Source organism: Tachyglossus aculeatus (assembly GCF_015852505.1).
Source record: "Tachyglossus aculeatus isolate mTacAcu1 chromosome 12 unlocalized genomic scaffold, mTacAcu1.pri SUPER_6_unloc_3, whole genome shotgun sequence".
Taxonomy (NCBI): domain Eukaryota; kingdom Metazoa; phylum Chordata; class Mammalia; order Monotremata; family Tachyglossidae; genus Tachyglossus; species Tachyglossus aculeatus.
The window spans coordinates 2,185,660-2,210,460 of NW_024044830.1; positions in this window are offsets into that span (position 1 = coordinate 2,185,660).

The window sequence follows — 24,801 nt, forward strand, 5'->3', positions numbered from 1 at the left end:
GCCTCATGTGGGACAGGGACTGTGTCCAACCTGATTAACTGGTCATCCTCGACTCCGCTCTCTCATTCACCCCTCACATCCAAGCCGTGACCAAAACCGGCCGGTCTCAGCTCCGCAACATTGTCAAGACCCGCCCTTTCCTCTCCATCCCAACCGCTACCCTGCTCATTCAAGCTCTCATCCTATCCCGTCTGGACTACTGCATCAGCCTTCTCTCTGATCTCCCATCCTCGTGTCTCTCTCCACTTCAATCCACACTTCATGCTGCTGCCCGGATTATCTTTGTCCAGAAACGCTCTGGGCATATTACTCCCCTCCTCAAAAATCTCCAGTGGCTACCAATCAATCTGCGCATCAGGCAGAAACTCCTCACCCTGGGCTTCAAGGCTCTCCATCCCCTCGCCGCCTCCTACCTCACCTCCCTTCTCTCCTTCTACAGCCAGGCCCGCACCCTCCACTCCTCCGCCGCTAATCTCCTCACCGTACCTCGTTCTCGCCTGTCCCGCCATCGACCCCCGGCCCACGTCATCCCCCGGGCCTGGAATGCCCGCCCTCGGCCCATCCGCCAAGCTAGCTCTCTTCCTCCCTTCAAGGCCCTACTGAGAGCTCACCTCCTCCAGAAGGCCTTCCCAGACTGAGCCCCTTCCTTCCTCTCCCCCTCGTCCCCCTCTCCATCCCCCCATCTTACCTCCTTCCCTTCCCCACAGCACCTGTATATATGTATATATGTTTGTACATATTTATTACTCTATTTATTTATTTATTTTACTTGTACATATCTATTCTATTTATTTTATTTTTTTAGTATGTTTGGTTTTGTTCTCTGTCTCCCCCTTTTAGACTGTGAGCCCACTGTTGGGTAGGGACTGTCTCTATATGTTGCCAATTTGTACTTCCCAAGCGCTTAGTACAGTGCTCTGCACATAGTAAGCGCTCAATAAATACGATTGATGATGATGATGATGATGAGATGTAACTGACAGGACATTTGCTAGTGATTCTCTAAGGAGAGGAGACAGTTACTGAATTCAAAATTATCTTTGATTTCCTTATCCCTGCCATGGGTTCTAATCCCAGCTTCGCGACTTGTCAGCTGTGTGACTTTGGGCAAGTCACTTAACTTCTCTGTGCCTCAGTTACCTCATATGTAAAATGCGGATTAAGACTCTGAGCCCCACGTGGGACAACCTGATTGTCTTGTATCCTCCCCAGTGCTTAGAACAGTGCTTTGTACATAGTAAGCGATTAACAAATGTCATTATCATTATTATTATTATTATATGGTCCAGATTTTCACTTTATTTTGGTCTATTTAAAGGGAACTCCTGAGATTGTCTCCCCCCGCCACCCCAACAGAGTTGGTAGACACATTCCCTGCCCACATCGAGTTTACAGTCTGGAGGGAGGGAGATCTTTTTCTATCTTCGTCTTCAACCCTACCCACTGCCTGAATTTGTTCGCGGCTTCCACTACCCAATAATTTCTGTGCACGTGCACCCACGCGTGCGCACACACACACACACACACACACACACACACACACACACACACACACACACACGTACACGTATATTCATTCATTCATTCAATCGTCTTTATTGAGCGCTTACTGTGTGCAGAGAACTGCACTAAGCGCCTGGGAACTACAAGTTAGCAACATATAGAGACGGTCCCTACCCAACAGCGGGCTCACAGTCTAGAAGGGGGAGACAGACAACGAAACAAAACAAAACATATTAACAAAATATAATAAATAGAATAGTATATAGAAACATATACAAACACATACAGCTTCTACCACAGGGAACGTGATTGCAGCATCTCCTGTAAGGTGGAAAATGACTTCGTTCAGTCGTAGTTATTGAGCACTTTCTGTGTGTAGAGCACTGTACTAAATGCTGGGGAGAATAAAATAAAATGATAAAGAGCAACAGTCCCTGCCCACAACTAGCTTACAGTTTAGAGGAATAACAGATTGTAGTTGGGTTGACTTGAATGAATGTCTGATCACTGGGTATACTAACTCTCCTCCTCATTATCTGCTTTCTTCAACCAACCCTCCAAAAAGAACCTTTTTACTGTGACTTGCTTTCGACGCTTCATTCTTCCACCTCTGGCCCCCCACCATTCCTTTGGCCTGGAAATCCACCCTTTTCAATTCCCCAGCCCGAAGATATCCCACCCTCAAAACCACTCTGGAATTCCACCTTCTCAAGGTGGATTTAGCAAATTTACTTCTTCCCACCATCTGTCAGTGACCATCTCAATCAGTGACCATCTCAAGACTAAATGCATCCGCAGACTTTCAGGATATTGCTGCTGAAGGTAAGAATCATTACTCTAGACTGTAATCTTCTTGAGGAAACATGTCTATCAACTCATTTATATGGTATGCCTCCAAACATTTAGTACAGTGCTCTGTACACAGTAAGCGCTCAATAAATGTCTCTGATTGGTTAACTGATTAATGTCTGCTTCACCCATAGACGCCGAGCTCCTTGTGGGCAGGGAACATGTCTACCAACTCTTTTATAGGGTACTCTGCTCAGCACTAGGAATAGCTCTCTGCACACATCAAGCACTCAAAAATATGAAAATTAAGCACTAATAATTATAATAACAACAATAATGATAGCATTTGTTAAGTGCTTACTATGTGCCAAACACTGTTATAGGCACTGGGGGAGATAGAAGGTAATCAGGTTGTCCCAACTGGGAATCACAGTCTTAATCCCCTTTTTACCGATGAGGTAACAGAGGCACACAGAAGTGAAGTGATTTTCCCAAAGTGACACGGCTGACAAGTGGAGGAGCTTGGATTAGAACCCACGACCTCTGACTCCTATGCCCCTGCTCTTTCCGCTTAAGCCAGGCTGCTTCTCATCCACATATCGATTGTTCCATACTTTTTTCCTCCCAGTTGTAAATGACATTTTGCCTATCTAGCCTATTAGATTGGGAAGTCTTTGAGGGCAGGGATCATGCCTTTTACCTCTTTTTTACAATATTACATAAACTATCATTATATGGCAGGCACTGTACTAAGCTCTGGGGCAAATACAAGAAAATTGGGTGGATCACAGTCCCAGTTCCACACAGGGATAATAGTCTCAGTATCAATTTTACAGATGAAGGAACTGAGGCACAGAGAAGCCAAGTGGCTTGCCCCAAATCATCCAGAAGGGAAACATCTTAGACCAGTGGAAAGAGGGTGGGCCTGGGCTCAATTTCCATCTCTGTCAATTGCTTGCTACGTGACCTTGGGCAAATCACTTATCTACTCTGTGCCTCATTTCTCCTTTTCTCCCTCCTGCTCAGACTGTGAGTCTCATGAGGAACAGGGATTGTGTCCAATCTGATTAACTTGCCCAGTGTATAGAACAATGTTTGACACATAGTAACTTCATAACAAATACCATTAAAAAATAAAAAGAGGGGGAGCCTTTATCAAAACCCAAGTCGACTGACTGCCAGCTCATGCTCAATCTGCAAGACCATACTGCTTCTCTCTTGCATCCTCCCCAGATTTGGTAGGGGAACTCCTGTAAGGAGGAATTGGTGATGAACCATCTGGCTGGATCACGGCAGCTCGTCCCCACAGTGTATGAGTCCCCATAGAGATGAGTATCTGGTGATGACACTGGTCTGCAGGGTTCCCATGGCAACAGCATCCTAACAGTTCCCGCTGTTAGTGACCATCTGGTCAAAGGGTGGGCGCTTCAGCTTCTTCTTTTTTCTTCACTGGTACCTAAGCGCTTTGTGCCAGGCACTGTACTAAATCCTGGGATTTAATACAAGCTCATCAGGTCGGACACAGTCCCTGTCCCACATGGGGCACACAGTCTCAATCCCCATTTTACAGACGAAGGAACTGAAGACCAGAGAAGTGAAGAGACTTGCCCAAGGTCATACAGCAGAAAGGTACAGAGACGACATTAAAACCCAGGTCATTCTGACTCCTAGTTCCAAGCTCTATCGACTAGGCCATGCTGCTTGCCTCAGTTTCATGTTGTTCATGACCTGACAATCAGTCGACCATTTAATCAGTTGTATTTTCTGATGTCTTCTGATTGCAAATCTAGAAAGAACGGCAAATGACGCAGAATCCATCCTAAGACCCTCCCCCGGGCTGGCCTGGGGGATCAAGCCAGAGAAGCAGCATGAGAAGCTGCATAGTTTAGTGGCAAGAGCCGGGGCTTGTGGGTCAGAGGATGTGGGTTCTAATCACGGCTCTGCCACGTGTTTGCTGTGTGAACTTGGACAAGCCACTTACTTTCTCTGTGCCTTAGTTACCTCATCTGGAAAATGGGGATTAAAACTGTGAATTCCATGTGGGACAACCCAATTATGTTTTATCTACCCAAACGCTTACAACAGTGCTTGACACATAGTAAGTGCTTAACAAATTCAATTATTATTATTGCTATTATTATTATTATCAGTTTGGGAGGGACTGAGGGTTTCTAAGAACGGGGTGATGGGAAGGAATCACTGATACTGAGTGGGTGTACACGATGGGAAAATCCCTGGATTGGAAGCAGCAAGCTATGAACTGTGTACAAACAGGTTCCTATTGGGAAGAACCCAGTAGGAAGGCCCGGGAGTCAGAGGACCTGGCTTCTAATCCCAACTCTACTATTTGTCGGTTGCATTTAATTTTTCTATGCCTCAGTTTTCTCAATAGTAAAATGAGGATTCGATACCTTTTTTTCCTTCCTACGTAGTCTGTGAATCCTTCGTGGGACACGGCTGTATTCTGTCAGATTGTCCTGAATCTCCCCCAGCACTTAATGCATTGCTGGAATGTTGTAAGCACTTAATAACTATTAAGAGTATTATTTTTCGTTGAGGAGACTGAAACTAAAATGAATAGGGTATAGGAGAGGTCAGAGAACATAAAGATATGGACATAACTGCTGTGAACTTTTTTCGGTGGTTTTAGAGTCAAACAACCTTTATACATAAATTCATCCATTTAGTGGAGATAGAATTAGCCTGGTAGACAAAAGGACCTGAATTCTAATCCTGTCCCCGCCCCTCGTCTTCTGTATAACCTAGGGCGAGTAACTTACCTTCTCTGTGCTTCAGTTATCTCATCTATAAATTGGGGATTATGACTGAAAGCAACATGTGGCACATAGACTGTGTCCAACCTGATTATCTTGTATCCACCCCAGTGCTTAGTACAGTATCTGGAATATAATAAGTACATAACAATACCATAAGACAAACAACAAAAATAAAATCCACAAATACATCAAATTCAATTTGCTCAATATCTGCATTCGCACACGGACTCACAGAAACAGAAGAATACAACATTCAGCGTGGTTCAGTGGAAAGAGCACAGGCTTTGGAGTCAGAGGTCATGGGTTCAACCCCTGGCTCTGCCAACTGTCAGCTGTGTGACTTTGGGCAAGTCAATTAACTTCTCTGGGCCTAAGTTACCTCAGGTAGCCCCCCGTAGGACAACCTGATCACCTTGTAACCTCCTCAGTGCTTAGAACAGTGCTTTGCACATAGTAAGCGCTTAACAATTACTATCATTATTATTATCCCTAAAGCATCGCTCAGCCTGCATCTTCTCCTCTCCTCAACCTTCACTCAGGACAAGTTGTGTCTTTTCATAAGCAGCAAAAACTCACAATCGGCTTGAAGGCTTTCTGTGGTATGACTGCACTTCATTCCTGTCCATCGTTCATCCCGTCTTTTCAGCTCTCAAAGCAACTTTCTAGTTGTTACTCACAATCGACTCTCCCATTTCCATCCTAACCTGGAACACCCTCTCTTATCCACTCAAAATCATAGAGAGGACAGGTCTTCTCGAATTCTGAGCACTGCTAAAATCACCCCCTCCTCCAACGAGCTTCCCCATTTATTCCCAGCCCTCTAAATCCACTTCACCTAAATCAAGCACAATTCAACTCATTTCCATCCTCATTTAGTGGAAAAAGCATGGGCCCAGGAGTGCTCTTCCTGACTGTGAGCTCCTCGTAGGTAGCATACACATCTACCAGCTCTATTTTATTGTACTCTCCCAAGCCTAGCTTAGTGCTAGTCAGAGGCCTTGGGTTCTAAGCCTGACTCTCTCCTTTTGCTGCAGTGGGACCTTGGTCAAGTTGCTTCACTTCTCTGGGCCTCTGCTTCCTTTTCAGTAAAATGGCACGCAGTAATTGCATATTCATCTTTCATTTGTTCTTTCCTTCTAGAAGAGGCAGGGAATGTGTCTGTTATGGTGTTCTAAAGTGGATCGAGCACAGGCTTGGGGGTCAGAAGAAGTCAGAAGGAGCTGGGTTCTAATTCCGGCTCCGCCTCATGTCTGCTGTGTGACCATGGTCATTTAACGTCTCCGAACCTCAGTTACCTCATCTGTAAAATGGAGGTTAAGACTGTGAGCCCAATGTGGAACAAGGACTGTGCTTAAATTGTATCCACCCCAGCGCTAAGGAAAGTGCTTGGGACATAGTAAGAGCTTAACAAATACTACTACTATTATTATTACACTCCAAGTCTTAGTGTGTACAATAAGCTCTCAATAAATATGATTCGAGATTACTTGATTGATAGTAAATTATACAGTGTCAACGTCGCCCAGCCAGCTGGAAAGCCCATGAAGGCAGGGATTCCAACCTTCCTCACTATTTGTTTTCTCCCAAAATTTGGGAAAATGTCTTACGGGGAGGAATTGTTAATAGTGCCAGTGGTGGTCCAAGGCTGGTCACACTCTCTCAGCCCTGCATGTCATTTACCATCTGCAAGGGATTCTGGGACCCAAGAAAGCCCAGAGTGCTGTCACAGTGCTGGGGCATGTTAGCCTGGCGGGTAGTTGGCATGGTAGCAGCATAGAAAGTGGAAAGAGCACGGGCTTGGGAGCCAGAGGTCATAGGCTCAAATCTCGGCTCTGCCACTTGTTAGCTTTGTGACTTTGGGTAAGTCACTTAACTTCTCTGACCTCAGTTACCTAATCTGTAAAATGGGGATTAAGAAGGTGAGCCCCAAGTGGGACAAGCTGATCACCTTGTATCCCGCCCAGCGCTTAGAACAGTACTTTGCGTATAGTAAGTGCTGAACAAATGCCATCATTATTATGGTAGCGAGGTTTGAGGAGGAAGGAAGAGAGGTGTGTGATTGTTGGGGGTTACTGAACTGGGAAGCTCCTCCCCTCCTGCTAGCATCATTGCCCCGCTGGGAGCTGTGGCCCTGGTCCGAACCCCAACTTAGGCCCCAGACTGGCTCCATCACTTCCATCCTCATCTTCGTTCCCCCATCAATCAAGCAATCAATCGTATTTATTGAGCGCTTACTATGTGCAGAGCACTGTATCGTCTCCATCCCACTCACCCTGGTTCATCCTCATCAGGGCAGCGTTGGACTGGGGGTCGCTGACCTCTGCAGAGCTGGGCTTGTCCCCCCTTTCACCTCAGACTCCTGGGTTCGGCCAGCCAGAAAGGAACATAGAGGAGCCCTTGCTCCCTCTCCACTCCCTCTCAGACCCTGAGAAGCTCTCCAGATGGGCTCCGATCCTGTAGATAAAGCAGGACCTTCTCCGAGGGCGTGCCTGGAAGATGGCGCGGGGCCCTGCCGAGGGAACTCAGGGCCTGGACAAGCCAAGCACCCTCTGGTCATGTGGTCATTCTCTCCCCCTCCCTCCAGGCTCGCATCTCCTCCTGCCTTCAGGACATCTCCATCTGGATGTCCGCCCGCCACCTAAAGCTCAACATGTCGAAGACTGAGCTCCTTGTCTTCCCTCCCAAACCTTGTCCTCTCCCTGACTTTCCCATCTCTGTTGACGGCACTACCATCCTTCCCGTCTCACAAGCCCGCAACCTTGGTGTCATCCTCGACTCTGCTCTCTCATTCACCCCTCACATCCAAGCCGTGACCAAAACCTGCCGGTCTCAGCTCCGCAACATTGCCAAGATCCGCCCTTTCCTCTCCATCCAAACCGCTACCCTGCTAATTCAAGCTCTCATCCTATCCCGTCTGGACTACTGCACTAGCCTTCTCTCTGATCTCCTATCCTCGTGTCTCTCTCCACTTCAATCCATACTTCGTGCTGCTGCCCGGATTATCTTTGTCCAGAAACGCTCTGGACATATTACTCCCCTCCTCAAAAACCTCCAATGGCTACCGATCAATCTGCGCATCAGGTAGAAACTCCTCACCCTGGGCTTCAAGGCTCTCCATCACCTCGCCCCCTCCTACCTCACCTCCCTTCTCTCCTTCTACTGCCCAGCCCGCACCCTCCGCTCCTCCACCACTAATCTCCTCACTGTACCTCGCTCTCACCTGTCCCGCCATCGACCCCCGGCCCACGTCATCCCCCGGGCCTGGAATGCCCTCCCTCTGCCCATCCGCCAAGCTAGCTCTCTTCCTCCCTTCAAGGCCCTGCTGAAAGCTCACCTCCTCCAGGAGGCCTTCCCAGACTGAGCCCCTTCTTTCCTCTCCCCCTCGTCCCCCTCTCCATCCTCCCGTCTTCCTCCTTCCCTTCCCCACAGCACCTGTATATATGTATATTTGGTTGTACATATTTATTACTCTATTTATTTATTTATTTATTTATTTTACTTGTACATTTCTATCCTACTTATTTTATTTTGTTGGTATGTTTGGTTCTGTTCTCTGTCTCCCCCTTTTAGACTGTGAGCCCACTGTTGGGTAGGGACTGTCTCTATGTGATGCGAATTTGTACTTCCCAAGCGCTTAGTACAGTGCTCTGCACATAGTAAGCGCTCAATAAATACGATTGATTGATTGATTGATTGATGTGGTTTCTGAAGCTGCTGGGAGACAGGTGCACGCCCCTGCAGCATCAGCGATGGTGCCGGCCCTCGGGGTTCCCGTGGAAACAGGGGCAGCTGCATCCCAGCGTCCCAACGGTTCCCGTTTTCAACGACAGTCTTTAGCTACTGTGAATGGTTTCACCTTTGTCTAATTCGCAACCTGAAGCACTCAATCTGTCAGTCAATCCGTTGAAGGTCTGTTCATACTGACTATATAAACTATACTGAATCAAGCGTTCATCCACTTTCTCATCTTTCCCTTCTCTCTTTCCTCCTCTACATAACTTATTATCATCATCATCATCAATCGTATTTATTGAGCGCTTGCTGTGTTCAGAGCACTGTACTAAGCGCTTGGAAAGTACAAATTGGCAACATACAGAGACAGTCCCTACACAACAGTGGGCTCACAGTCTAAAAGGGGGAGACAAAACCAAACATACTAACAAAATAAAATAAATGGAATAGATATGTACAAGTAAAATAAATAAATAAATAAATAGAGTAATAAATATGTACAAACATATATACAGGTGCTGTGGGGAAGGGAAGGAGGTAAGATGGGGGGATGGAGAGTGGGTCAAGGGGGAGAGGAAGGAAGGGGCTCAGTCTGGGAAGGCCTCCTGGAAGAGGTGAGCTCTCAGTAGGGCCTTGAAGGGAGGAAGAGAGCTAGCTTGGCGGATGGGCAGAGGGAGGGCATTCCAGGCCCGGGGGATGACGTGGGCCGGGGGTCGATGGCGGGACAGGTGAGAACGAGGTACGGTGAGGAGATAGCGGCAGAGGAGCGGAGGGTGCGGGGTGGGCTGTAGAAGGAGAGAAGGGAGGTGAGGTAGGAGGGGGCGAGGGGATGGAGAGCCTTGAAACCCAGGGTGAGGAGTTTCTGCCTGATGCGCAGATTGATTGGTAGCCACTGGAGATTTTTGAGGAGGGGAGTAATATGCCCAGAGCGTTTCTTGTCAAAGAGAATCCGGGCAGCAGAATGAAGTATGGATTGAAGTGGGGAGAGACATGAGGATGGGAGATCAGAGAGAAGGCTGATGCAGTAGTCCAGACGGGATAGGATGAGAGCTTGAACGAGCAGGGTAGCGGTATGGATGGAGAGGAAAGGGAGGATCTTGGCAATGTTGCGGAGCTGAGAGCGGCAGGTTTTGGTTACGGCTTGGATGTGAGGGGTGAATGAGAGAGTGGAGTCGAGGATGACACCAAGGTTGTGGGCATGTGAGACGGGAAGGATGGTAGTGCCGTCAACAGAGATGGGAAAGTCAGGGAGAGTGCAAGGTTTGGGAGGGAAGACAAGGAGTTCAGTCTTCGACATGTTGAGCTTTAGGTGGCGGGTAGACATCCAGATGGAGATGTCCTGAAGGCAGGAGGAGATGCGAGTCTGGAGAGAGGGGGAGAGAGCAGGGGCAGAGATGTAGATCTGGGGGTCATCAGCGTAGAGATGATAGTTGAAGCCGTGGGAGCGAATGAGGTCACCAAGGGAGTGCGTGTAGATTGAGAACAGAAGGGGACCAAGCACTGAACCTTGGGGAACCCCCACAGTAAGAGGATGGGAGGGGGAGGAGGAGCCTGCAAAAGAGATTGAGAATGAACGACCGGAGAGATAAGAGGAGAACCAGGAGGGGACGGAGTCTGTGAAGCCAAGGTCAGATAGCGTGTTAAGGACAAGGGGGTGGTCCACAGTGTCAAAGGCAGCTGAGAGGTCGAGGAGGATTAGGAAAGAGTAGGAGCCGTTGGATTTGGCAAGCAGGAGGTCATTGGTGACCTTTGAGAGGGCAGTTTCCGTGGAATGTAGGGGACGAAAGCCAGATTGGAGGGGGTCGAGGAGAAAGTTGTTGTTGAGGAATTCTAGGTAGCGCGTGTAGACAACTCGTTCAAGGAGTTTGGAAAGGAATGGTAGGAGGGATATGGGACGATACCTAGAAGGTGAGGTGGGGTCAAGAGAGGGTTTAGTTAGGATGGGAGAGACATGGGCATGTTTGAAGGCAGAGGGGAAGGAACCAGTGGAAAGTGAGCGGTTGAAGATGGAAGTTAAGGAGGGGAGAAGGGATGGAGCGAGAGATTTCATAAGATGAGAGTGAATGGGGTCAGAAGCACAGGTGGCCGGAGTAGCACTTGAGAGGAGGGAGGAGAGCTCCTCTGAGGATACTGCTGGGAAGGATCGGAGAGTAGCAGAGAGTGTTGACAGCCGGGGGGTTGGAGAAGGGGGGGAAGAGACTTTGGGGAGGCCGGACCTGATGGATTTAATTTTGTTAATGAAGTAGGAGGCCAGATCGTTGGGGGTGAGGGAAGGAGGAGGGGGAGGAACCGGGGGCCTGAGAAGGGAGTTGAATGTACGGAAGAGCTGGCGGGGGTGATGGGCATGGGTGTCAATAAGGGAGGAGAAATAGTTTTGTCTGGCAGAAGAGAGGGCTGAGTTAAGGCAGGAAAGGATAAACTTGAAGTGAACGAGGTTGGCATGGTGTTTAGACTTTCGCCAGCAGCGTTCGGCAGCTCGAGCATAAGAGCGAAAGAGGCGGACAGTGACAGTGATCCAGGGCTGTGGGTTAGTGGTACGAGAGCGGCGAAGGGAAAGGGGAACGAGTGACTCTAGTTGAGTAGAAAGGGTAGAGTTGAGAGCAGTCATCTGATCATCAAGACTGGGTAGAGAGGAGAGGGCGGCGAGGTGGGGTGTGAGGCGCTCTGAAAGATGGGTGGGGTCCAGAGAGCGGAGATCTCTGAGAAGGAGTAATACGGATTTACAGGGGAAAGGAGTGTGAGTGAGGAGGCAGGTGAGAAGATTATGATCAGAGAGAGGGATTTCCGAGTTGGTGAGGGTAGACACAGTGCAGCGATAGGAGATGATGAGGTCGAGGGTATGACCAAGTTGGTGAGTGGGTGAGGTGGGGTGGAGGAAGAGGTTGGCAGCTTCAAGGAGAGATAGAAGGCGGGCGGCAGAGGAGTCATCAGGGATATCCATGTGGATATTGAAGTCTCCGAGGATCAGAGTGGGCATGGAGAAGGAGAGAAGGAAGGTGAGGAAGGGGTCAAAGTCGTTAAAGAAGTTGGAAGTGGGCCGGGAGGGCGGTAGATGACGGCTACAAGAATCTGGAGGGGGTGGTAGAGGCGAATAATGTGGGCTTCAAAGGAAGGGAAGGAAAGGGAAGGGGGAGGAGGGATAGTGCGAAAGCGACATTGGGGGCGAGAAGGAAACCGACACCTCCTCCTTTTCCGGTGAGTCTGGGGGAGTGGGAGAAGAAGAGTCCTCCACTGGAGAGAGCAGCAGAAGAGACCGTGTCTTCCGGAGACAACCATGTTTCAGTTAGGGCGAGGAGTAGAGACCTGGAAAGGAATAGGTCCAGGATGAAAGGGATCTTACTTAAAACGGAGCGGGGGTTCCAGAGGCCACACTTGGCAGCAGCTGTCGAGGGAGAGGAGGGAGGGGGAAGGGTGCGAGGCGTCGGGAGGGTTTGGATTGGGATGAGTTGGCGGGGGCCTGGGAAGGGAGAGTCGGAAGGGGGGTGGCGATGGGAAAGGAGAACTGGGATGTGGTGCGGGCGGGGAGAAGGGGAGGGAGGGGGCCGGGAGGGAGGAGTGGAGGACTGGCGCTGGTACAGAGGGATCCTTGGTAAGGGGTGAGGGGGAGTTGTCTTGGTGGGGGAAATGAAGGGAAAAAGCTTGGTGGGAGAGGGGAAGGGGAAGGTTAGGAATGGGAATGGCAGTTGGGAGTAAGGGAATTGAAAGTTCATGGTGAGGTCAGCAGTACAGCGGGAGGTTAGCAATTGAGATGCAGAAGCAATAAAACAGTAGCAATGCTATAAGTAGGCGATGGCATCACAGGGTGCAGTTAAACAATCAATATGCTATGGCAATAATAAAATTGGCAGATAATGATGTCACAGAGAGCAGATACAAACTATTATGTGCTGTGGTAGGGTGGGCCTGTTAAGGGGGGTCAGGGTGCAGAGATACCTGGAGAGAGGAGCGAACAGTCAACTAGCATGGGAGGGCTGAATAGGTGCGAATGAGGTTGTCGTTAATGTAACATGGTGCTAACAAGGGCCTTTTTCCCGGGGTGCGGGGCGGGGGGGAGAGATTCAGTCAGGACCGGACTGGGAAGGGGGGGATGCGAGGCACTGTAAGGAAGGTCGCTTAAGTGGGGGGGATGGAAGCAGGGGGCGTCTATGGGGGCGCTTGGAGGAGGGGAGCCTTCCGGGAGCAGCGGGGGGCACGCGGTGTGATGGCGGGATGGTGGGCGGCCGGGCCTCTCGGGAACGGAGTCCTGGGCGTCTATGGCGGCGCTCTGAGGAAAGGATCCTTCCGGGAGAGCAAGGCCACGCAGTGTGATGGCGGGCGGGCGGGCAGGCGGGCCACTCGGGAACGGAGTCCCGGGCGTCTATGACGGCGCTCTGAGGAGAGGATCCTTCCGGGAGCAGCAAGGCCGCGCTGTGATGGCGGGCCTCTCGGGAACGGAGTCCCGGGCGTCTATGACGGCGCTCTGAGGAGAGGATCCTTCCGGGAGCAGCAAGGCCGCGCGGTATGATGGCAGGCGGGCCTCTCGGGAACGGAGTCCCGGGCGTCTATGGCGGCGCTCTGAAGAGAGGATACTTCCGGGAGCAGCGGGGGCCACGCGGTGTGATGGCGCGCGGGCTGGTGGGCCATGTGTCTATCTCCCACATTAGATCATAATCTCTTGGAGAGGAGGAACAATACAATTTTATCTCTTTTCACCTTTCCTGAGAGCTTACTACAGTGCTTTGCACCCAGCATGTGGTCAGTAAATACCACTGATAATAATAATAGTAATAATTATGGTCTTTGTTAAGTGCTTACCATGTGCAAAACACCCTCCTAAGTGCTGGAGTAGATACAAGGTAATCAGGTTGGACATAGTCCCTGTCCCACACGGGGCTCACAGTCTCAATCCCCATTTTACAAATGAGGTATATGAGTCACAGAAAAGTGAAGTGGCTTGCCCAAGGTCACAGGGCAGAGAAATGGCGGAGCTGGGATTAGAACCCGCGACCTCTGTCTCCCAAGCCCGTGCTCTGGATGGATGGATGGATGGATGGATGGATGGATAGATGGATAGATGAATGGTTGGAAGGATTAATGGATGGAAGGAAGAAAAGACGGATTGACAAGAGAGGATGGAGTTGACAAGAAAGATGGAGCTGCAGTCATCCTTTCTTCCCTTCTCCCATACCACCTCCCATTTCCCAACTTTCATTCCCACCCGCAGAGTCTTGCTAAAAAGCATATTATATTTTCATAGTCGGTACTAATAATGATATCATTATAAATAATAATAATAATAATAGCATTTGTTAAGCGCTTACTATGTGTCAAGCACTGTTCTAATCTCTGGGGGAGATACAAGGTAATCAGGTTGTTCCACGTGGGGCTCACATTCTTAATCCCCATTTTACAGTTGAGGTGACTGAGGCACAGAGAAGTTAAGTGACTTGCCCAAAGTCAAACAGCTGACAAGTGCCAGCTGTGCTTATTGTATTTATTAGGAGGTTTTGTGCCTAAACTGTTCCACGTGCTGGAGTAGAAATAAAAAATCAGTTCAAACACAATTCCTGTCCCACAGGGACTCAGAGTGTAAGAGCAAGAGAGATTCTAGGGATGTTAAGTCACTGTCCCTAGGTCACACAGCAAGGCAGTAGTAGAGTTGGCATCACAACCTGAGACTCAATCAATCAATCAAACATATCTATTGAGCACTTACTCTGAACCCAGCACTGTACTAAGCACTTGGAAAAGTTCAATATAACAGTTAGTAAACACGTTCCCTGCCCACAGTGAGTTTATAGCCTAGAGCGATTCCCATTCTTTAAGGCCATGATAATTTTTTTTAAATTCTGGTATTTGTTAAGCACTTGCTATGTGGCAAGCACTATTCTAAGCACAGTGGGGTAGATACAAGGTAATCGTGTTGACCCATGTGGGGTTCACAGTCTTAATCCCCATTTTACAAATGAAGTAACTGAGGCACGGAGAAGTTACGTGACTTGCCTAATGTCACACAGACGACATGTGGCTGAGCAGGGATTAGAACCTCCCCCAAACAGGATTTACTGTACTAAGCACTTGGGAGAGTACAGTTTAACATATTTGGTAAGCACATTCCTTGCCCACTGTGAGTTTACAGTCTACAAGGACAAACTGGATTATCAGTCATACTTCAGTCTTAGCCGCCTCCCTCCCAGCCTTTGACAATTCATCAACGTCCAGCGTTGCCTGTGAACCCTGTGGGACAGCTAAGTATATGGCTAGGTCCAAGGCCACTTCCTCGGTAAAGTGGTGGTGTGAGATTATTTGCACAAGGAAGGAGTCATTTTGTCCAAGAGCAGGGGCTGGTTGAATGACCCTTTTAGGATCCTGCGCATGGCGGCCTTCATGTCCGGGTTCCTCAGGCCGCAGATGACGGGCTTCAGGGCCGGGGACACCACCGTGTAGAAAGAGGACACCAGCAGGTCCACGATCAAGGATGACTCTGAGGGCGGCTTTATACAAACAAATAAAACCATAGAGAGGAAAGCAGTGACGACGATGAGGTGAGGCAGGCAAGTGGAGGAGGGTTTGGCCCGGCCCCCGGTGGCCAGCATCCTCAGCACAGCCCCGAAGATGCGCACGTATGTGACTGCGATGGAAATGAAGCAGACGATACCTGAGGTTGCCCCAGAAATCACAGTCTCGATGGCGATGTGCTTCTCGGAGGATGTGATCTTCAGCAGCGCAGGGATGTCACAGAAGAACTGGGGGAAGGTGTTGGACGAGCAGAAGGACAGGGAGAACGTCCCAGCTGAACACATTGCGGCAAACAGTCCCATGCTGAGCCAGGATGCGGCAGCCATCTTCCCAAAGGAACCTCGAGCCCTGAAGACCTCGTAGCTCAGAGGGAGGCAGATGGCAGCGTAGTGGTCGTAGGACTTCACCGTGAGGATAGACAGCTCTGAGCCGCCAACCCAGACTACAGAGAAGACATGGACGGCACAGCCCGCTAGGGAGATGGATCTCTTGTTGGTCAGGGAGTTCTGGATGTATTTGGGGACGGTGATGGAGATGTAGCAGAGGTCGAGTGCGGACAGGTGCCTGATTTAGAAGGACGTGGGCGTGTGGAGGCGCTGGTTGAAGGCGGTAATGGTGACGATGAGGAGATTTCCCGTCAGGGCTGCCAGGTAGACCAGGAGGAACAGCACCGCCTGGATCAGCTGCAGCTCCCGGACTACGGAGAAATCCAGCAGGAGGAGTTTTCTCACCATGGAGATGTTGGTAACTGGTAAATGATGATGACTCCCTGCACAGAACAAAGATCTTGATGAGGTGAAGAAGTCAACAGGAATTTTGCTGGTGAGTCTATGGAAGGAGAAGCTTATGGTATATTGGAAGAGAGTTATCAACTACAAAATGACCTAGAAACTTGGTAAAGGCCTTCCGTGTAACTAGGATCCACGTAACTAGGAGGGAATTCCAAAGGAGGACTGATACCATAATTCTCCTAGTGGGGACAACAAAATGACAAAGATATAAGATGGGAAAGCAGTCATGGTAATAATAGCACTAATAACAGCAAAAGCCCTTCTAGAAGTTGTAGTATCAGTCAATCAAGCAATTGGGAAATAGTATTTTTGATCATTTATTGTATGCAGAGCACTGTACTAAGTACTTGGGAGAATACAACGTAACAGAGTTGCTAGACATGTTCCCTCCCCACAACAACCTTACAGTCTAAAGGGGTATAAAGGTGTTAATATAAAATAAATTACGGATATGTACAGAGACTGTAAGCTCATTCTGGGTAGGGAGTGTGTGTTACACTGTTATATCGTACTCTCCCAAGCACATAGTGTAGTGCTGTACACACAGAGTTCTGCTGAGTTCAATAAATATTCATTAATTCAGTCGTATTTATTGAACGCTTACTGTGTGCAGAGCACTGTACTAAGCTGATTGACTGACTGGTAATAGTAATAACAGTGTTTATTGATCCCCCCGTGGACACAAAAAGCAAGGATATACCAACCCTACAAGGCACCCTGAAGCACAGAAATTCATTTTCACCCACAAAATTACAGCTAAACATACATGTATCCAAACACATAATGCCCTCACATGTATTCCTGCTCACTCACAGGCCGGGGTTCTCCTACGCATGGACAGTCGCACAGATTCAATCGTATTTATTGAGTGCTTACTTTTGGCGAAGCACTGTGCTAATCACTAGGGAGAGTAAAATATAAACAAGTAGGCAGACACATACACCCATAAGCGTATCTAATCACTCATTTAGCTCTTCTGTGACCCCCAAACCTGTTCACTAGGGTGAAACGGAGAACATTCCCCACTGTTCCCTACCAAGATGTACCCCTTCCCTAAAGTCTGGGATTTGCCTCATAATTCTCCTATCCTGCCCTAAGCTCGTACACACACACACACACACACACACACACACGCACACACACACACCCCTCTGCATGTCCAGGGAATCCGATTGCAGCTGTCTCAATACGAGGAAAATGAACTGCAGAGTGAAGTCTGGTTAAACAGGGAAGAGTCTGACGTGGGACCCCAATTACATATGTCAACTCGGTCTTGGCAGAGTGCTGGGAGAAATGAATAATTGATGGTATTTACTGAGCGCTTACTGTGTTTGGAGCACTGGACTAAAGTGTTAAGTCTGTTAGAGAAGCAGCGTGGCTCAGTGGAGAGAGCACAGGCTTTGGAGTCAGAGGTCATGGGTTCAAATCCCGGCTCCACCAAGTGTCAGCTGTGTGACTTTGGACAAGTCACTTGACTTCTCTGGGCCTCAGTTACCTCATCTGTAAAATGGGGATTAAGACTGTGAGCCCCCCGTGGGACAACCTGATCACCTTGTATCTCCCCCAGCGCTTAGAACAGTGCTTTGCACACAGTAAGCGCTTAACAAATACCAATATTATTATTATTATTATTATTATTATTATTATCATTATTATTATTATTATTAAGGAGAGGACAATCCAACAGAGTTGGTAGATTTGTTCCCTGCCCCTAACAAGCTGACAGTCTAGGGGGACGGAAGGAAGATGGGGCATTGACGAAGGGGCGACGAAGAGATGATGGAGGGATGACAGAGGGCCGGTAGAGGGCCGATGAAGGGCTGTCAGCGAGATGATGAAGGAGCTGTCCTAGAACAAACAGCAGGTAAGTGCTGGTCCAGGTACAAAGACCATGCGACTAAGAACCTCAGTGGAGGAAGTAATTGCAGTACTAGTGGCTTGTGCTGTGGTACCTGCCACTGTTTCGTCCCCGTTGAAACCTGGTTTCTGCTCCTGCAAACCCGCTTCCAATGCAGCCCTGATCCGAATTTCAACCTGGGGACCGAGTGCAAGATTCTCCATAGGCTCACTACGGGCTGCTGGCCTCTCTGCGCCCCTCCATACCCACCCCAGCGCACACTCACCAGGGCAGCGTGGGGCTGGGGGTCGCCGACCTCTGTCATGCTGTGCTGGTCCCCTGTTTCCCCTAGGATTCCTGGGTTCAGTCAGCCAAGGAGGCACAACGAGGAGCCCTCATCCCCTCTCCACTCTCCCGCGGACACTGATATGCTTCTCCAGACGGACCCCATCCCCAAAGATAAAGCTGGCACAACTCTGAGGGGAATCCCTGGAGGACAGGATCAGGGCCCTACCCAGGGACCTCGGGGACCAGGAGACAAGAGAACCCTCTGGTCACGTGGTTCTTGGTCCTTGAAACTGGTCTACAGGATGAAATATTGTCTCAGACATTTTTCTGCCGTCTGACTCCTTGTTTTCAGTTTCTGCTTTCCATTCAGTAGCTGTTTGAGTAATCGGCTGTTGCTCATTTTCCTTTCATCACTCACTCACTCAATCAATCAATCGATAGTATTTATTGTATGTTTACTGTGTGTGGAACTCTGATCACCACCCCACATAGTAGTGTTCAGGTGATTATAACATTGATGGTTGGAAACTTACTACTTTTCAGAACTTCATTGTTCATGGAATTCGTTAAGCACTTACTATGTGCAAGCACTGTTCTAAGTATAAAACAATCAGGTTCCACACGGGGCTCACAGTCTAAGTCGGGGGAGGAACAGGTATTGAATCCCCATTTTACAGATGAGGAAACTGAGGGATGGAGAAATAGAGTGACTTGCCCAAGGTCACATAGCACGGAATTGGCAGAGATAGGATTGCAACTCTGGTCCTCTGACATCTGGGCCAGTGCTCCTTCCACCAGGCCATGGTGCTTCGCTGATCTTTTCTTGTAGTTTGAGAGTTAGTCCTGAATAATTAGTGGTGCTGGTGGAACTCTGTTTCAGTAGGTGTGGTGCCTGGATGGCTTAGTGGATAGAACATGGGCCCAGACTTCAGAAGACCTGGGTTGTAATCCTAACTCTGACAATTCCCTGCTATGTGAGCTTGGGCAAGTCACCTCATTCCTCCATCCCTCAGTTGCCTCATCTGTAAAATGGGGACTAAGACCAGGAACCCCAGGGGGGACAGGGACTATGTCCAAACATATTAGCTTGCATCTACCCAAGTGCTTAGTACAGTGCCTGTCACATAGTAAATGCTTAACAAATACCAGTTTGAAAATAACAGCACAAAAAAGCATTGATTATCAATCTGAGTGCCAGTGAAAAAACAAAAACAAAACAAAAATTAATTAATCACAAAGGGGAAAATTACTTTTGTTTGAGCCATACTGTGCACATGCACACGCGCGCGCGCACGCACTCACACACACACACACCTTTAGACATGAAACTGTACAGACATGCAAAAATAGGAGCAAGGTACATTCTACAACGTGGTAATTGGTCAGTGTAAAGTTTAGAAGTTTGAGGTCGGGTTCCAAGGAAGGGAGATGAGTCAATTCAGGAGCTAATCCCCCACTGATGACATTATTTCTCGGGGAAAATTAGTTCCGACTGACAATGATACGACTTTGAGTGTCACCTTCCATTAAGACTTGTGCCCTCTTTCGAAGGGTGGCCTTCAGCTCAGGAGGCAGAAGACGAATCTAGTCTGAGACAGTCTGTCTGTGGAAACGAGGAGCTTGTTCTAAATAAGTGTTATACATGGCGTTCCATTCTTCTGGGGTGGTCTGTTGGTGAAAAACACAAAGATCCAGTCTCTGAAAGATGCTGGGGTCAGTTACTGTGGCCATGTAAACTCCAGCAGGCAAAGAATGGTGATTTCACATCCCCAAAATGGAAGAAATTCTCTGCCTAGCCCTCTCCCCTGGGTGGCCTTCATGTCCCTGTTCCTCTGGCTGTAGATGAGGGGGCTCAGGGCAGGGGGCACCATGGTGTAGGACACGGACATCAGCAAGTCCAGGACTGAGGGGGAATCTGAGGGTGGCTTCAAGAAAGCATAGAAACAAGTGATTACAAAGAGAATGAAGACGGTGGCCGGCATCCTCAACACGGCCCGGAAGATGCGTGCATATGAGACGATGATGAGAATGAAGATGACGACCCCTAACAATAACCCTACGGTAATGCTCTTGTCAACAGCGTCGTGGTCCTCGGATCAGGTATCTTCACCGGGGAGGTGATGACGCAGAAAAACTTCTGGACGACGTTGGACCCTTAGAAGGACAGGGAGAAGGTCAGAGCTGAAAACAAGATTCCAAACAGGCCCCCACTGAACCACGAGGCGGCCGCCATCTTCCCACAAGCCACTGTGTTCATGAAGACCTCGTAACGCAGGGGGAGGCAGATGGCGGCATAGCGGTCATAGGACATCACCGTGAGGAGAAATTATTCTGCACCTACAAAAAGAAAATCACCAGACAGACCTGCTGGCACAGCGTAAGAGATATCTCTACGGTTGGTCAGGGCGTTGTGTTGGAGAGGTAGCAGAGATCGAAGACAGACAGGTTCCTGAGAAAGAAGTACATGGGGGTGTGGAGGCGCCGGTCGAGGTCTGTGACGGCAACGATAAGGAGATTCCCTGTCAGAGCCACCAGATAGACCAGGAGGAACAGCGCGGCGTGGACCAGCAGCAGTTCCCGGACCTCCGAGAATCCCAGCAGGAGGAATCCCCTCACCGCCATACGGTTGACCATTTCCCAAAGATTGCTGAGACCATATACAAAAGCACTTACGAGGAAGGTATTTCAGAACCTCAACAAAAAATGAAAGTCAAATCAATCCATCAGTGGTATTTAGTGTGCATTTACTTTGTTCAGAGCACTATACTAAGCGATTGGGAGAGTGTAACGTAGAATTGGCAGACATATTTGCTATCGACGAGGAGCGTACGGGCTAGAGGAGGAGATATACATTGAAATACACTTCAAATATGTACATACGTGTTGTGGGGATGTGAGTGAGGAGAATAAAGGGTGTAAATCCAAGTACAAGGGCAGGGCTGAAGGGAGAGGAAGTAGCGAAAATGAGGGCTCAGTTGGGAAGAGCCTCTTGGAGGTGATGTGATTTTATTAAGTCTCTGAAAGTGGGGAGAGCGATGGTCTGTCAGAGTAGACAACGAGGCCTAGTAGAAAGAGCAAGGGCTTGAGAGTCAGAAGGACCTGAGTTCCAGTCCTGGCTCTGCCACATGCCTGCTGTGTGACCTTGTGCAAGTCACTTGACTTCTCTGGGCCTCAGTTCCCTCATCTGTAAATTGGAGTTTTAGCCCATGAACCCATATGCAGCACGGACTGTGTCCAACCTGAGAAACTTGAATCTTCCCCAGCGCTTAGAACAGTGCTATCAAATACAATTATTATTATTATTATTGTTATTGTTATTATTATATGAAGAGGAAGGGATTTCCCTGGGCTAAGGGTCAGTAGCGGGATAGATGAGACCACAATGCCTCGCCCCATCCTATCTCACTTCCCTACTCTCCTACTACAAGCCAGCAGGCACACTTCCCTCCTCTAATGCCAAACTATGCACCCTACCCCCATCTCTTCTCTTTCACCAACGGCCTCTTTTCCAGGTCCTGTCTCTTGCCTGGAATATCCTCCCTTTTCATAGCCGACAGACATTTACTCTTCCCACCTTCAAAATGTTATTAAAATCACATCTCCAAGAGGCCTTCCTACAGTAAAACCTGGTTTCCTCCACTCCCACTCCTTTTCGCTTCGCCCTTCACTTGATTTACCCCTTTTATTCACCGCTCTCTCGATCCCACCGCACTTATGTATAGATCCATAATCTATGTATTTCTATTAATGTTTGTCTCCCCTTCAAGACTGTAAGCTCCTTACCGGCAGGAAATAGGCCAGCCAATCTTATATTTTACTCTCCCAAGCACTTAGTACGGTGCTCTCCGCACAGTAAGTGCTCAATGAATATGATCGACTGGCCACTCAGAACGTTTGTCACCGATCAATCCCCGTCCACCCCCTCCACCCACCCAGTAGATCCAGTGGATTGCGAGCCATGGAGATGACCAGGGGAGAGATGGGTTTTACGAACGAAGACGTCAGGAGATTCTAGTTCTCTGTCACCGCCGGCTCCCCTGTAAGACCTGCAACCCATCCGTGTTCTCCCCGGCCTAGACTCACTGGTCAGTTTGGAGCGAGCAGGCTCTAGTCTCTGTTGTCCTTCAACCATGCCCCTTCCTCTCAGCTCCCGGACATCGGTCACAGGAGGATCTCCGGGAGGTGTGCGGGGTCCTTACTCTTCTTGCTATCTGCTTGGAGCGTGCCGGCTTCCGGTGAACCCGGGCCTTTCTGGAAAATCTCCCTGCTGCTCCTGCGGGACTCCCTCCGGGGGAGGGGTCACACCTTGGACTGAGGGGTCTCATTATGTCCTGTTCGGGCCTGGCTCCCCGGGGGTCCGGCACTGCTGGGGACCTTGGGGACCTTGGGTGGGGTAGTGACCCTGCCCCATGTGACAACCCCAAATAGGGACGTGTGACCCATCACACTGGTGTGCGTTGCACAGGGAGAACCTCCAGATTAACTGCGTAGATGACGATGAGTTTTCCTTCTTGGTTATATGTCAGTGACCCACCGGCTTCATCCGCTTCACAGCTGTGGGGTGGCCATTTTAAAATGGTTTGGTTGTACTAGTCCTTCCTCCTCCCGACCTCACTTTCACCCTCCCACTCCTGATCCCGCTTTCTACCCTCCCTGCCCTCTCTAAAATTACGCTCCTTCTGTCAACTGCCACCCCCCTCACTTCTCCCCACTCTTCTACCCACAGCTCCATTCACTGTCCAGCACCAGCCCCTTTGCCTCTCCTGCATCGAATCATTATTGTTATTATTATTATTCCTGTTCTTGTTAATCGCTTACTATATGCCAAGCACTGTTCTAAGCGCTGGGATAGATACAAATGAAATCCAGCAGGAGGAATCCCATCACCGTGGAGACGTTGGGCATGTCATTCAAGATGTCCTTGGGCATCATGTGATAGGACCTGATTTCAGACAGAGATGAAAAACATTCAGGGAGAAACTCACATGGCAAGATATTGCCCTTTTCTGGGGATGAACCTCAATCAATCCATTAATCAGTCAACGGTATTTATTGAGCTCATACTGTGTGCACAGAAACAAGGATTATGGCAAAATTGAATGTATCAACAAGCTCTTACTCTCAGGATATTTAATGGTATTTGTTAAGTGCTTACTATGTGCCGAGCACTGTACTAAGCACTGAGCGGGATACTAGCAAATCGGGTGGGAAACAGTCCCTGCCCGACACGTGGTTCACAGTCTTAATCCCCATTTTACAGATGAGGTAACTGAGGCACAAAGAAGTGAAGTGACTTGCCTAGTGTCACACACTAGATAAGTGGCAGAACTTGTATTAATAACAATAATAATAATAATAATAATGGTATTTGTTAAGCGCTTAATATGTGCCAAGCACGGTTCTAACCGCTGGGGTAGATACAAGTTAATCAGGTTGTCCCAATTAGGGCTCACAGTCTTCATCACCATTTTACAGTTGAGGTAACTGACGCACAGAGAAGTTAAGTGACTTGTCCAAAGTCACACAGCTGACAGGTGGCAGAGGCGGGATTAGAACCCAGGTCCCCTTGACTCCTGGGCCCATGCTCTTTGAACTAAATGACACTGCTATTAATTCAGAGAAATTGTGGCTCTGACTCTGGTCATCCTAGTTCCTTATTGAAATTTCCCTCACCTTTCCCCTGATCCACTCTGGAGTCACCGGGCCTCTCCTGGGCTGAAGAGCATCTACCTCTGCTGAGAGAGAGGCTCATTCCATCTCGTCGGTCCTGGACTCTTGTGGCGGTGACAGGAAGGTCTGGGTTTGGGATGAGAGTTGTCAGTATCCTCGCTACCCCTCTCGGCTCTCTGGTTGGCCGCTCTGTCCCCTCAGGCGACGGCCCAGTTATTTCCTGGGGGATTACCCGTAGGAGGATGGGCCCGGGGCTCCGCTGAGACAGCTGAATGTCCGGGAATCTCGGAAGGCTGGAATCGTGGGCTCGCTGTGGTCCCATCCCGCACAACCTAAATGACTGTTCAGTCCCACATGGTTCCCATTCTGGGACTCCTTCCTATGACAACATCAACAGACTAATCATCAATCCCTTCTGTGATTAATACTAGCGTTCTGGTTAAGCTCTGAGGTTTGGAACTTCATCTCATGCCATTTCATACTAAGCGCTGGAGTGGACACAAGCAAATTGGGTCAGACAAGTCCCTATCCCACATGGGCTCACAGTCCCAACCCCCATTTTCCAGATGAGGGAACTGAGGGCCGAAGAAGTGAAGAGATTTGTCCAAGGTCACTCAGCAGAAAGGTAGCAGAGCCGAGATTAGAATCCAAGTCATTCTGACTCCCAGTTCCATGCTCTATCAACTAGATCACGCTGCTTCTCTGAGCTTGATCTTATTTATAACCTCAAACAGTCGGCTCACCACTTAATCAGATGCATTTTCTGACGTCTTCTGATTGCACGTCTAGAGAGAACGAGAAATGACTCTAAAGGCATCCTAAGACCCTTCCCCGGACTGGCTTGGGGGATCAACACAGAGAAGCAGCATGAAAAGCAGCATGGTTTAGCAGATTTGGGAGTCAGAGGACGTGGATT